At 39.6% G+C, this 13,930-nt stretch overlaps 1 pseudogene; it reads left to right on the plus strand.

Annotated features, from left to right (window-relative positions):
* Positions 1-12,225: 12,225 nt before the first annotated feature.
* LOC101345175 (60S ribosomal protein L10a pseudogene) lies at positions 12,226-12,879 on the plus strand (annotated as a pseudogene).
* Positions 12,880-13,930: the final 1,051 nt, after the last annotated feature.

The raw sequence follows: 13,930 nt of genomic DNA on the forward strand, positions 1-13,930 counted from the left end.
GCTTTTTCCCCAAGAATTCCCTTTTTTATTCTAAAATGGAAAGGAAAAGGATACAGAAAGAACATCTTTGCAAAGATAACCCTTCCGGCTGGGAACTTTATTTCTATCCATCTCTTCTGGCCCTCGACTCCTTCATGCAGGTCGTCTATAATATCTCCCTCTGCACTGGTTCCTATTTTCTCAACTTACGGGCACATGTACAAGTCTCCTCTTTTGTTTTAAAAAATAAAACTGCCTTCAACAAAGCTTTCCCCTACATTCTTGGTGTCTCCACTTTTTCCACTCCTTCTTTTCATCCACCCATCCATTAATTCAATCATATTTTTAGTGTTGAAGTACCACTACTCATAAAGCAAGGAATCCCTGGGTGGCACAAAAGGTTAAGTGCTTGACTTCCAGCTGTAAGGTTAGCAGTTCAAACCCATCTAGTGGTGCCTTGGAAGACAGGTCTGGCGATCTGCTTCTAAAAGGTCACGGCCTTGAAAACCCTATGGAGCGGTTCTACTCTGCGCACATGGGGTCACCATGAGTCGGAGGAGATTCGAGGGCAACTAACAACACATAAAAGCACTGTATTAAATGCTATTGGAAAAAATATATATAAATGATCACATTCCGTGTCTATTCCATCATCTACTTGCCCAAAAAAAGTGATTCAGTAAAACTAAAGCATCGTAAGTTTCAATAATTGGTACGTGGTTTCTTCCAGGAGATTTATATGTTTTAAAGTGGATCAAGGCTATGCTTTAACTTCTAATGGTGGAATTTCAGGCATCAGGGAAGAATGTGTTTTGAAAGTGACCACTGCTTCCGTCTGTGCTAAGATTTAAATGAGAGGCCAGATGAGAGAATAAACAACAGAGAGGAAGTGTAGAGCAAGTGGTTGGAAAAGGGGAGGCAGAAGGAGACGCACAAATCAGAGCACAGCTTCAACCAGAGGTGATTTTGTCACCCATGAGACATTTGGAAACGTCTGGAGACATTTTTGGTTATCACCCAGGCATTTCATGAGTAGAGAACAGGGATACTGCTAAACGTTTTACAATACACAGGACAGCCTCTACGGCAAAGCATTATGCAAACTCAAAATGAATAAAGCCAAGATTGAGAAACCCTGGATTAGAGGAATGAGTTATGAATTCCTTCTTTTTTCTTTGCATACCATGGTAATGGTGATTAGATAGCAATTTGCAAATGGCTGTGGTGGGCCAGAATGCGTATATAAGAAGACAAGCACCAGTAAAATACTGTCAGTGCTCAGAAAACAGTACAATTACTTCCATCAGAAAGAGGTGACATTACAACCAGAAAGAAAAAGAACAGCTGTGATATTTTGGAGACAACACTGGGCTACTTGTCAGAATACCTGGGTTTGAAACTATGTTCACAGTTTCAATATTTTGTGACTTGGATAAGTCACTAAAACTTCTGTAGTTTAGCTTCTTCATCTGTTAAATCAATCTGACCGTGTAGTTACAAGAGTTAGAACAGATAATGTCCAAGAATGTATCCAACACATACTAACAATTACGTACTTATATCGAAGGAGCTCTTACTATCTCTCTGATGTTGTTGTAAGCACTTTTTTGGTAGTAACTCATTCACTCCTCATGACCAACTTTGGGGTAGGTATTACTGTCACCTTCATTTTATAGATAAGGAAATTTAGGCACAAAGATATTAACCAACTAGCTCAGGGTCACACAAGGTATATGGTGGAGGCAACCTGGCACCAGAGCCCACACACTATATCACTAAGCTCTTCTGAGGTGCCATTTGGTCTGTTGCCTGAGTCATTGAGGATAATGTAATGTGAGGTGGAGTGTTATGGATTGAATTGTGTCTATCAAAATATGTGGTGGAATCCAAATCCTTCTACCTACACATTTTTTCACAAATAATGTGCCCATATAACTAACATACCCACACATATAACATGCATACACCTAGGAAAATAATGCTCAAGGGAGTCGCGCAGCTGGCAAAGAAAGGTATAACCGTGGTATTTGTGCAAAAATACAGTAATTCTGTTTGGAAAAAGAGTTTTCTTTTTTATGTTAATGAGGCCATATCAGCGTAGGGTGTGCGCTAAACCTAAGGGCTTCGGAGTTATATAAAGAACAGCATAGACTCAGAGACACTTACACACAGGGGAAGACAGAGGCCATGTGAGAGTAACCTACAAACCAAGGAATGCCTGGGACTACCAACAAGGAAGCAATAAACAAGGCTGAGACCCTGATTTGGACTTTTAGCCTGCAGAACTGTAAGAAAATACATTTCTGTTCTTTAAAGCCACCAACTTGTGATACTTCTGTTACAGCAGCACCAGGAAACTAAGACATGGGGATATTCAGTCCACAAATAATTCTTGAGTGTCTACTATGTGCCATTCACTGGAGATAGCATGATGAACAAAATAAATATGGTGCCTGCCCCTGTTGAACTGACAATGCCAGCCAGTGTGCACAAAAGTAAAGAGGTGAATTCCCAAGCTCATCCCCGAGGGTCCACTTTGGTTGATCTGTGACAGGGCTCAAGTTTCTTGAGTTCTAATAACCACACTAAGCACCTGATACTAAATGTCTGATGACAGCACTTTGCAGAATAATGCTCAACCACTGGTTTTGTAATGTGTGCCACTGGGTTGAAATGGAACCATATGAGTTCATTACAACTCGATATCACCTATTGAAAGGCAATTCAAAATATATGCTGTATGCTAGGCAGTTTGCTCATTGAGGGCAGAAAGTGTCAGAGCAGCTGTCAAGGAAGAGAGGTTACCTGATGGGCACTAACTCCTAACAAGCGACTGGTTAGGAGTCAAGAATGTTCAAAACCCCTTCCAGAGGAAAAGGCTTTTGCTATTCACACAATAGCAATTAATTCCTCTAAAGGCCATGCAGGGCAGTGACTCACTGTGGAGTAAATAGCCTGGCTGAGAATCAGAGAAATCTGACTCCACTAGGGTACAAAAAAATCTAAAATCCTGTTACTCAGAAGTAGGTCCCAATTTCACTCCTCAATTTATTAGACCTCTGACTGTTCCTACCTTGCCATACTAAAAGTGAGTGAAAACTGAATTTTGCATATATCATTACCTAAACAATGGAATATCAATGTCTATTCATACTCAAAACATATAATTACAACTATAACCCTCATGCAGCCCAACATGTCAGTATTCAGCTGAAACATTAAAAATTAATACCCTGCACCACTGATTGTACCTTGGTGTTGGGAACGGAGTACGTCCGGGGAATCAGAGACCTGGGTTCTAGGCCTAAATAGCTGCTTGTTGTTGTTCAAGTTACTTCCCACTCATAGCGACCCTATGCACAAGAGAACAAAACATTACCCAGTCCTGTGCCATCCTCACAATTGTTGTTATGTTTGAGCTCATTGTTGCAGCCACTTGTCAATCCATCTCATTGAGGGTCGTCTTCTTTTTTGCTGACCCTCTTCTTTACCAAGCATGATGTCCCTCTCCAGGTATTGGGCCCCCCTGATAACATGTCCAAAGTATGTGAGATGAAGTTTTGCTATCCTTGCTTCTATGGAGCATTCTGGTTGTTCTTCTTCCAAGTCAGATTTATTCGTTCTTCTGGCAATTCAGTATTCAATATTCTTCACCAACACCATACTAACTAGCCGAAGAGCTTATGAAAGTCACATAATTGCTAGGTCAATCCAATTCCTCTATAAAAGAAACAGCTGGCAAAGGTGATCTAGACTAGTATTTTCCAATTGCTGTTCACAACCATAAATGAACTATAAAATCTATTAAGTCCATCAGGGACAGAATAAAAAATAAGAAAATGCTTCCCTATGGTAAGTGTAAATATTATTATTCGAGTGTGTGTGCATGTATCTGTGTGTGTGTCTCTGAGTGTCTGTGTGTGTGTGTGTCTGTGTGAAATTTTTGTTCCAGATATACCTATTTATATATTGAGTCATGATGTAAAATGGATTTCTCACTGTAGGTCTTCATCAATATAATTGGAATTCCACTGATTTATAAGATCCCTTCCAGCTCCCAAGTTCTCTAATCTTGTGATCTTACGTCATCTGCTATTGACCTTGAGAATTACCGCATGATGCTACTTAATCCAAATTTGTTCCTGCTTTGCTATAGCTTCAAGCACCAGATGTGTCCATTATCAGCAAATTCTGAAAAATATTTATACTTCCAGAAGGTCACTGCCCAATCTCCTGTGGCCTCTTCTTTTCTTGTGAGCTGATTATGGTATTTTCCACTGACCAGTAGAGATAAGGTAAAACTGATCTACATAGCTGCAGCTATAGTCTCTAAAATGATAGAATACAGATTTTTTAAATAAATTAAAAAATCATCACACTAACCACTCCTATAGAATGGGAAAAATATAAAATCCCACCTGAGACATGATCTCAGAAAAGTAATGGGTATATAATTAAAAGAAAAGCAATGGGTATATAATTAAACCATGATGTTTTGAGGAGGCAGAATAAAAACTCATTGCCATCAAGTCGATTCTAACTCATAGAGGCCCTATAGGACAGAGTAAAACTGTCCTATAGGGTTTCCAAGGCTGTAATCTTTATGGAAGCAGACTGCCACATTTTTCTCCCATGGAGTGTCTGGTGGCTTCAAACTACTGATCTTTCAGTTAGCAGTCAAGCACTTAACCACTGTGACACCAGGGCTCCTTGAGGCAGACTAGAGAGCACAGAAAAACTAGAATAAACTCTGAAGAAACTATAACGATGGTTTCTTAGGCTCTTACTTTTCACCCTTCACACCCATTCTGAGAAGTCTGTTGTAACTGTTTTAATCTCTGCCTAAGAATAATTAAGTTAGGTAAATTATTTTATAACTTGGTATTTATAATATACCTCTTAGTAGCACTGAATGTTTAGCCCAGGGTAGGGGGGAGGTCCCCATTACTACGCTCCCTATTCCTAAAGAAAAGTGCTTCAAAATAATGCGAGGGAACTTCAATTACACCTGTCCACCCAGGAAGTATAAGAATCAAAGAACGTTACACTCATTTTTTCATATCTGAAGGCTATCCCAGCTGTCATTTTGAATTATGTGACACTTTTATGCCACTCTACCTCCCCATATCTAATTGCATCAGCTGATTTATACAGGTGCCGAGGAGCTTCTAAACTATGACCAGATATAAAAACGTTAGTAAACTGAGGACACAGGCAAAGAAGGACTAACATAAGTCAAATTTCAAGTATGGTCATCAGGGTCTGGGAGAGAAATAATCTCAAAGAAAAGATGGAAGGTTGAGGAGAATTTTCACAAAGTCTGAAAGACAGAGGGGAGATATAGTTGCAAGTTGAGCCTAACAGCTAATACTGGACCCTCTTCCCACCCAGGCTCTGGGGTGATTTGTGTACATTCTATGGAGAAAAGAGCCACTTTTGCAAAGTAAAGAGGCTGTCTCACTAAGCTTAATGCTTTGATAGCTAAGCTACCTGGTTGAAAAGTTGCCATAATCAATCACATACTAGAGGAGGGTTGCCATTCCCATGTCCACTTTGTAGCAGAAGGACTGGGAGGGCTGAGTATACTAGTGGCCTTGGCCATTAACCTGACTGCCCACTCTGGCAGTTGATCCTGTACACTGGAGGCAAGGGCTTTAGCACTGCCTAGCAACCACAGTAGTAGATTTGCACCTCTAGTTCAGATAGCATCAGTGGTTGCAAAACTTTGGCCTTGTAAGGCAAAGCAAGACCAGTTGTATTATCAAATCTCCAAATCAATAGCATGGACTGTGTGTTTCTGTATGTAGAGACCAACCATAGAAAGTATCCTGCAGAAGCAGCAGCAAAGAGCGGGACTAATTTGGAGGTACATGAAAACTGTTCTTGAAAAATCTCAGATATATTTGGGAAGAGTTTTACAGCCCTGCAGTGTGTGGTATACAGTTGGAGCTTTTAGCCAGTGAAATTTGGGTTATCAGAACCTTAACACAACCAGTAAGGCCCGTAGATATTTGTACTGCATACAAAAGGGTATAACTTTATTTTAAACAATCACAAACAGAAATAATTAGAGCCTTTTCTAAAACAAGACCATTAAACATTCATGCTGCATGTTTGCAGGCAAAGTAATTGCAAAGAAGCATCACTCTTATTCATAGACACAAATCATTATTAAAAACAACCATGGGGTAGCCCTTCAGTTCGGTGATATTTATCAATCATTTACAGAGCACACTGCATTATGGAAAGTGCTGAGAGGGAAGCAGAAATCCACCAACTAGACTTTAGATGTTCACTAATACCCCCTGGTCTATCTGACGTAAATTCCTTTGTGAGTAAAAAGCACAGTTGTTTTTAGAAAATTTAGAGAGAATTGGAATTTTCTCTCTACTTAAGAGAGACGGAAATAATCAATTATCTCAAAAAGATTCTCTTAGAGCTTTCAAAAAAAATTTAAGCAAAATTTTAATTGATTAATCTTGAAACACATGTACCTTGTGAACCTCAAAATGAATTTGATTTCTGAATTCTTGTAAAATATCAATTCCAGACCTAGCTCTTCGTTTAATGAGAACGTATTGAATTTAATGCTGCCTTAGGCATTTGGGGCATTGCAATAAGCATTGCTTTTGTTAAGAAAGGACTGAGAAGGCAGCACTTAGTTTGTTGAGAATCTAAAGTCTGGCTGAGAAAGAAATTATACAAAGTGAAACAAATGAAGATCATATTCAGACTCTTCCTTTGTCCTTGCCATGGAAAATCGATGTAATCCCATAAACTTCATTCTCACACAGTATCATATGAGTGAACATTCTTGAAAGAATTGTTTGATATACACAGTGTTTTGGATTGAATTTTGTCCCCCAAAAGTTCTAACCCCTGGAATCTGTGAATGTGACCTTATTTGGAAATAGGGTCTGTCTTAGATTCCTAGGGCTGCCATAACAAAATATCATAAAGTAGGTGGCTTTAAACCACAGAAATGTATTGTCTCACAGTTTTGAAGGCTGACAGACTAAGATCAGGGTGTCAGGCATGTTGATTCCTTCTGGGGCTAGAATCTATTCCATGCCTTTCTTCTAGCTTCTGGTAGTTTCAGGCATTCCATGTCATGCAGCCACGGGGTCATATACAGGTAGTCCCAGACTTATACAACAGGGTCCATTCTGATGATTCCATTGTAAATCGGTTCTGACGTAAGTTGAATACCTCACTTTTTTTCATTTAAATTTTCATTATTATTGCCTTTTATTAATCCAGGAACCCTGGTGTAGTGGTTAAGTGCTGGGCTGCTAATGAAAAGTCAGCGGTTCAAACCCACCAGCCACTCCACAGGATAAAGTTGTCGTAGTCTGCTTCCGTAAAGACTTACAGCTTTGGAAACCCTATGGGGCAGTACCTTTCTGCCCTTCAGTGTCGTTAGGAGTCAGAATCGACTCAACAGCAGTGGGTTTTTGATTTATTAATCTGATCTTTATTTGTCTTTGGGGGTTGGAAACATTACATATAAACTTACAGATATATTTTAACATTGCATGTAGTACATATTATTAATGATAATATGTACAAAAAAACAGATGGTTTTAAGTGCAGTTTGTCATAACTTGAATATGTCGTTAGTCAAGGACTACCTGCAGGGGTCCTTCCTCTGTCTGTCTTTCTTTGTCTGTTCTCATCTTTTATAAGAAGACACTATTTCCAAACAGAAGAAAACTCTCCAACTCTAAGTTCCTTGAACATAAGAACTATTGCCTTGATCACTCTTATATCACTAGCACTCATCAGAGAGGTCACTCAATTAATGTTTGACAAAGAATGAATCATTTGCCCAATGGTTTTCTTGAGAACTTCAATCTCAACCTTCAATCTTCTTCCACTTAATTTTGTATTTTTAATTTTACATTTTTTATTGTTATATAATTTACATACAGATCTTAAGGGTTCAGTCCAACGCCTTGACAAACACATACACCCTTGTAACCAGGAGTGGCTTCATGGGTGTGCAACCTGTACTGCCGTACAGGGTCCTGCACTTAGAAAAGCTCTGTACTTGGTTTAATCCTCGGTTGTCAGCATCTTGAAATTCTTAATAATTTTTTAACAAGAGACCCTGCATTTTCATTTTACACTGGGCCCTGCAAATTATGTAGCATGTCCTATGTGTAGCCCACACCTTTATCTAAAGAACATTTTTATCGGTCAGAAGGTTCTCTTGTATACCTTCACCAAGATTATTTTAGCTTATTGTAGAACTTCTAGAATCAACAGTGTGTTCTCTCTCTCTCTCTTTTTTAATCCAGCATCAAAGTAGGTTTTAAAATATAGTTTCTGTATAACAGATCGATTTCCCATCAATGCTAATATACTTTCATAATCTCTGGTCTACCTGGAACATAGTCATTAATAACACATGCATCAATAACTTTGAGTGTGTAAGTAAGTGAACAAATGACCTTTAATGTTTTTCCAGACTAAAAAAATCTGCATTTTCAAGGTCAATGTTTCAACTAAGTATTTTTCTCTGGATAGCTTGGTTTTGAAATATTCCTCCTTTCAGGGTATAAAATCTAGGGAACAGGTCAGAAAAGAATATATAAAGTGCCGCTCCACATATTAAATTACACTAAGTAAATGTGTAACACCTTTGAAAGTTTTATAAAAATTACATTTTTAAAAGAACAATTACCATTACATTTTCTTTTTATGGGAGCCTGTAATATTATCACATGCATCCAATCAACCGAGCCATATTCACTTAATTCCAGAGGCAGTTTTTTAGCATATTACTTCTGGGGTAGAGGTTGACAAGTAATATTAACAATAATGGTAATAAAAAATAATTTCAGCAGCTTATATTTATTGAATACTTACCATTATCAGGCCATCTGCCAAGGGTTTGCATGTGTTATCAGTGTGACCTTGAACAAGTGATTCAGTTTCTTTACTTAAAAATGAGAATAACAACTGTAACTTGCCTAGATTTATTGTGAAGGTCACTGGGACAATGCATGGAAACCCCTTGGTACAGTGCCTGGCATAAAATAAGAACTCGGTAACCATTAACTCTCATTATCTTCATAATTTAATCAAAACAATCATGCTTACTCTATAGATGAAGCAACTATAGTTTATAGAAATTGATGAATTTTCCCAGGTAGGTAAAGGAGCCTGGACTTAGACCCAAGTTTCTGTGACTAGTTTCTTAACTAGTCTAAAACACTCTCTTCCCAGAATGACAGAATATGCACTTTAGAGGTCAAAACACCAAATGTAGTTACACATTATTTCTCTAAATAGGTCAATGAATTGTTCTTTACGAAAATATTTGCCTATAGCATTAAGTTTGCTCATGATATTTCAGTGGCATCCCTAGCGGGGTGCGGGGGGGGGGGTGCAGACTGCACCAGGTGACACTGTCAGAGGAAGTGACACCAAAATGACTCTCTATAAAAATATCCTGTAGTTAGTTATAACAACAAAAACCTTTTGCATAAGCCCAGCTTACAGGTATCGATATATCTAAAACTCTGTGTAATTTACTTTTTGAACCTTCTAACGTGCTCCTGTTAGAGCTGTCATCATTACCCAATTACAATGACACTTTGAATCACGTGGTTTTGTCTACCTGCGCTACAAGTATGCACTGTTTTCGTTGCTGCTGGTGTTTTTATAGTTGCTGATTTCGTCAAATATTCTGGTATTTTAGCTACAATATTGTGGTAATTAATATTCGTGAACCTATATCAATAACTTTTTTGAGAATGAAGTAGTAATTAGAGGAAAAGGAGTGATATACGGGAATTACGATTTATAAGTAACATTAGCACAAAAAACATTACTAAGGATCCTGTATGGTCTGCTACCGGAGGAGGCCCACGGCGGGGTGACACCATGAGTTACTGCACTGGTTGACACCAACCTAGTGACACCACTGCGGTATTTTTATCTTCTAGTGCCATAATTTACTCTGAAAGTCTGGTCAAGTGAGGCTTTGCCTACTTTTCAGCAATCAGTGAACGAAGGATAGCAGCATTTTCTGATCCTTTCCCTGAGAATTTCTCTGCTGAAACACAGACCAAGACAGACTCTAATTTAGCTGAAGGCATGACAAAGTTGATCAACAACTTTATTTGATTCAGAAGCTGTGAGAAGCCATCCTCTCTGAGTTTTATTACATAGCAAGGATGAACAACATTACACTGATTCAACAAAATGTTTCAGTGCTTTCTGTCCTGGAGAGATCTCTATACTCATCTTTTTCAATAGAACACAATTTCCACATATTATTTTGCCTTTACCTTAGGACGTTTCGATTTGATAATACGGGATATTAGGTGGATATCTTCTCTCTGCCACTCATACCCCACCCCAGTCTTCTCTACCCTAGAATGCTGCCCTTTACATTCTGCACTGGGAGCTGCCATGCCCTCTGGCTTACAGTGGAGCCACAGCAGATCCAAAGGCAGGGAGGAGAGTAAGGTTGTTTATTCCCTTCTCTCCTTTGGATTGGCTGCATCTTTTTCCCAAAGGCCATCTCTCTCCATACACACTCTCTCTCTGCAGTTCTGGTAGCCAGGGGTGTTAATGGCTCACTGGTATTATTACGCAGGTATCTCACTATCCCTTGTTCCTTTAGCTAGGTGTTGACCATGTCTTTGAAAACAGTACCTTTGATAAACACTCCTTAAATGACCCAACTGTGATTGATACCAGTGACTCCGTGATACACCTATGTCTGATCTGCAGAGACTGCAGCAGCATTTCCCAGAAGATGTTCTTGATGCTCCAATAGTATATTATTTTGACAGACTAGGTTAAGCAAAATTAAAACGGTTTCTTGCTTTAGATCTCCCATGTTTTTGATGTATAAATGTTCACTGAGAATCTCCAAATAGAGGAAATTGTGAACAGCGTTTTGTGAACTTTTTTTCCCCCAGAGCAGCTTCTAAGACTGCAAAGGGCAGAATCAAGGTAGGATATAGAGTAATAAAGGAGGAGGTAATGCAGAAGGGAGGAGTCCCTGGGTGGTGCTAATGGTTAACACGTTCACCTGCTAACTGAAAGGTTGGAGGTTCGAGTCTACCCAGAGGCATCTTGGAAGAAAGGTCTGGTGATCTACTTTCAAAAAAATCTTTGAAAATTCTATGGAGCACAGTTCTACTCTGACATACATGGGGTTGCCATGAGTTGGGTTTGACTCTACAGCAACTGGTTAATGCAGAAGGGAGCTGTCAGGTGACCCCAGGCTCCTATTCTGTGCTGGTTGGAGTGCCTTGAATAGGACACCATGAAGGTGTCAGGGGACACTGAGCTACGCTTGCTTACGGTGAATGATTTCTAGCTGCTGTATTCAGCTAATTGGTATTTCTTCAGCCTCCTCCCTGGTGAAGATTTCTGTTACTGCCTGTTACTTCTCATCACAGTCTCTCACCGCTATTCATTGCTTTCTTCTCTCTTCTGACCAGTTTGCATTTGTAATGAGACTAGCCAGTTGTCTTTCTGAGATGAGCCCCTATTAGGCTGGTATATGAAAATATTCTTTCATCCATTTTTTCACTCTTTACTCTGCTATCTGTCCAGGGTTTCTGGGCTTTAGTGTCAATGAGAACTGTTTTATTGTAATTACTAGCCAACGAGATAATGCTTTCCTTTTTAGCCATTAAATAGTCTCAAATATGTCATGGGCTATTTTTATTGTTTTGGATTATTAGCCTTCTTGCTTATTTTCATGCTCATTGTTATTTTGCAAAGTTAATAGTGGCAGACATCTGAAAGTCAGATAACCATCCAACTGCACATGCTATTTCTATTTTGTTCATTCTGTTTGACTCAATTCAGTTCATTTTACTAATATACAGCTCTTTTTCAAATATATTGACACTCTTAATTGGTTTTCGAATAGCACTAAATACTCTCTGCATTCAATGGTCTATTTTACTATTCTTAGATGGATATGTCTATTTACAAAGGATATACTACTTTATAGCTTGAAACCTAGATACAATAATTAGCCACTTGGCTCCTTGCCCCCATACCTGCTAATTCCCATAGCTATGCAGTTTCAACCTCAGGAAAGTGAATTCAATCTAGACCTATATTGTAGAACCAGTTTTAGACTACAACACGAGGGATTTAGCATCAAGACAGGCTTGTTCCTGATCCCTATCTAATCTTGAACCCAGTTGTTACAATTTTTTTTCAAAAGCCAATTGCTGCTCTTATCCAGTTACTGCGGCGCTAGAAACCATGAGCAGCAAAGTCTCTGGCGACACTCTCTACGAGGCGGTGCAGGAAGTCCTGCACCGGAACCAGCGCAAGTGCTGGAAGTTTTTGCAAACAGTGGAGCTGCAGATTAGCTTGAAGAACTACGACCCTCAGAAGGACAAAAGCTTCTCGGGCACTGTCAGGCTTAAGTCCACCCCCTACCCCAAGTTCTCTGTTTGTGTCTTTGGGGACCAGCAGCACTGTGATGAAGCCAAGGCTATGGATATCCCTCTCATGGACATTGAGGTGCTGAAGGAATTCAACAAGAATAAGAAGCTAGTCAAAAAGCTGGCTAGGAAGTATGATGTTTTTTAGACTTCTGAGTCCCTGATTAAGCAGATCCGTTGAATCTTGGGTCCAGGCCTGAATAAGGCTGGCAAATTCCCTTCCCTGCTTACCCACAATGAAAACATGGTGGCCAAAGTAGACGAAGTGAAATCTACCATCAAGTTCCAGATGAAGAAGGTGCTGTGTCTGGCAGTGGCTGTTGGCCATGTGAAGATGACAGACGATGAACTTGTGTACAATATCTACCTGGCTGTCAACTTCCTTGTTTCACTGCCAAAGAAGAATTGGCAGAATGTCCGGGCTTTGTATATCGAAAGCACCATGGGCAAGCCCCAGCGTCTGTACTAAGGCACAGCTCAGTAAACCCTAGTGTTACTGTCAAAAAAAAAAAAAGAAAGCCAATTGCTGTTGAGTTGATTCCGGCTGATGGCAACTCCATGTGTGTCTGAGTAGAACTGTGCTCCACAGGGTTTTCGGTGGCTGATTTTTCAGAATTAGATCACCAAGCCTTTCTTCCCAGGCACCTCTGGGTGGACTCTAACCTCCAACATTTCAGTTAGCAGCCAAGCATTTTAACCATTTGCATTACCCAGGGACTGTTATAAATTTACTCTTATCTTATTCCTCTCAAGAGGCTGCTTGCCTCCTCCTCTAATTACAATGACTAAGCCTCTGTCTTACAGGGGAGTAGTACATGATCTTATAGATATGTTTTGTAGTTGTCATGGATTGAATTACATCCTGAAAAAATATGTGTCAACTTGGTTAGGCCATGATTCCCAGTATTGTGTGGTTGTCCTCCATTTTGTGATCGTAATTTTATGTTGAAGAGTATTAGGGTGGTATTGTAACACCCTTACTAAGGTCACATTCCTGATCCAATGTAAAGGGAGTTCCCTGGAGTGTGGCCTGCACCACCATTTATCTTACAAGAGATAAAACAAAAGGGAAGCAAGCAAAGAGTGGGGACCTCATACCACCAAGAAAGCAGTGCCAGGAGCAGAGAGCGTCCTTTGGACCCGGGGCTCCAGCATGGAGAAGCTCCCAGTCCAAGGGAAGATGGATGACAAGGACCTTCCTCCAGAGCCAACAGAGGAAGAAAGACCTCCTCTGGAGCTATTGCCCTAAATTTGGACTTGTAGCCTACTATACTGTGAGAAAACAAATGTCCCTTTGGAAAAGCCATCCACTTGTGATATTTCTGTTATAGCAGCACTAGATAACTGAGACAGTAATATATAGTGATAAGGACACAGGCTTTAAAGTCTGATGCCTAGGTTTAAATCCCTGTGACCTCACTTGCTAGTTGTACACTGTCTTAGTTTTCTAGTGTTGCTGTAACAGAAATACCATAGGTAGGTGGCTTTAAAAAACAGAAATTTATTTTTTCACAGTTCAG

Source organism: Trichechus manatus, unplaced genomic scaffold (assembly GCF_000243295.1).
Source record: "Trichechus manatus latirostris isolate Lorelei unplaced genomic scaffold, TriManLat1.0 scaffold00257, whole genome shotgun sequence".
In the NCBI taxonomy this organism is placed as follows: Eukaryota; Metazoa; Chordata; class Mammalia; order Sirenia; family Trichechidae; genus Trichechus; species Trichechus manatus.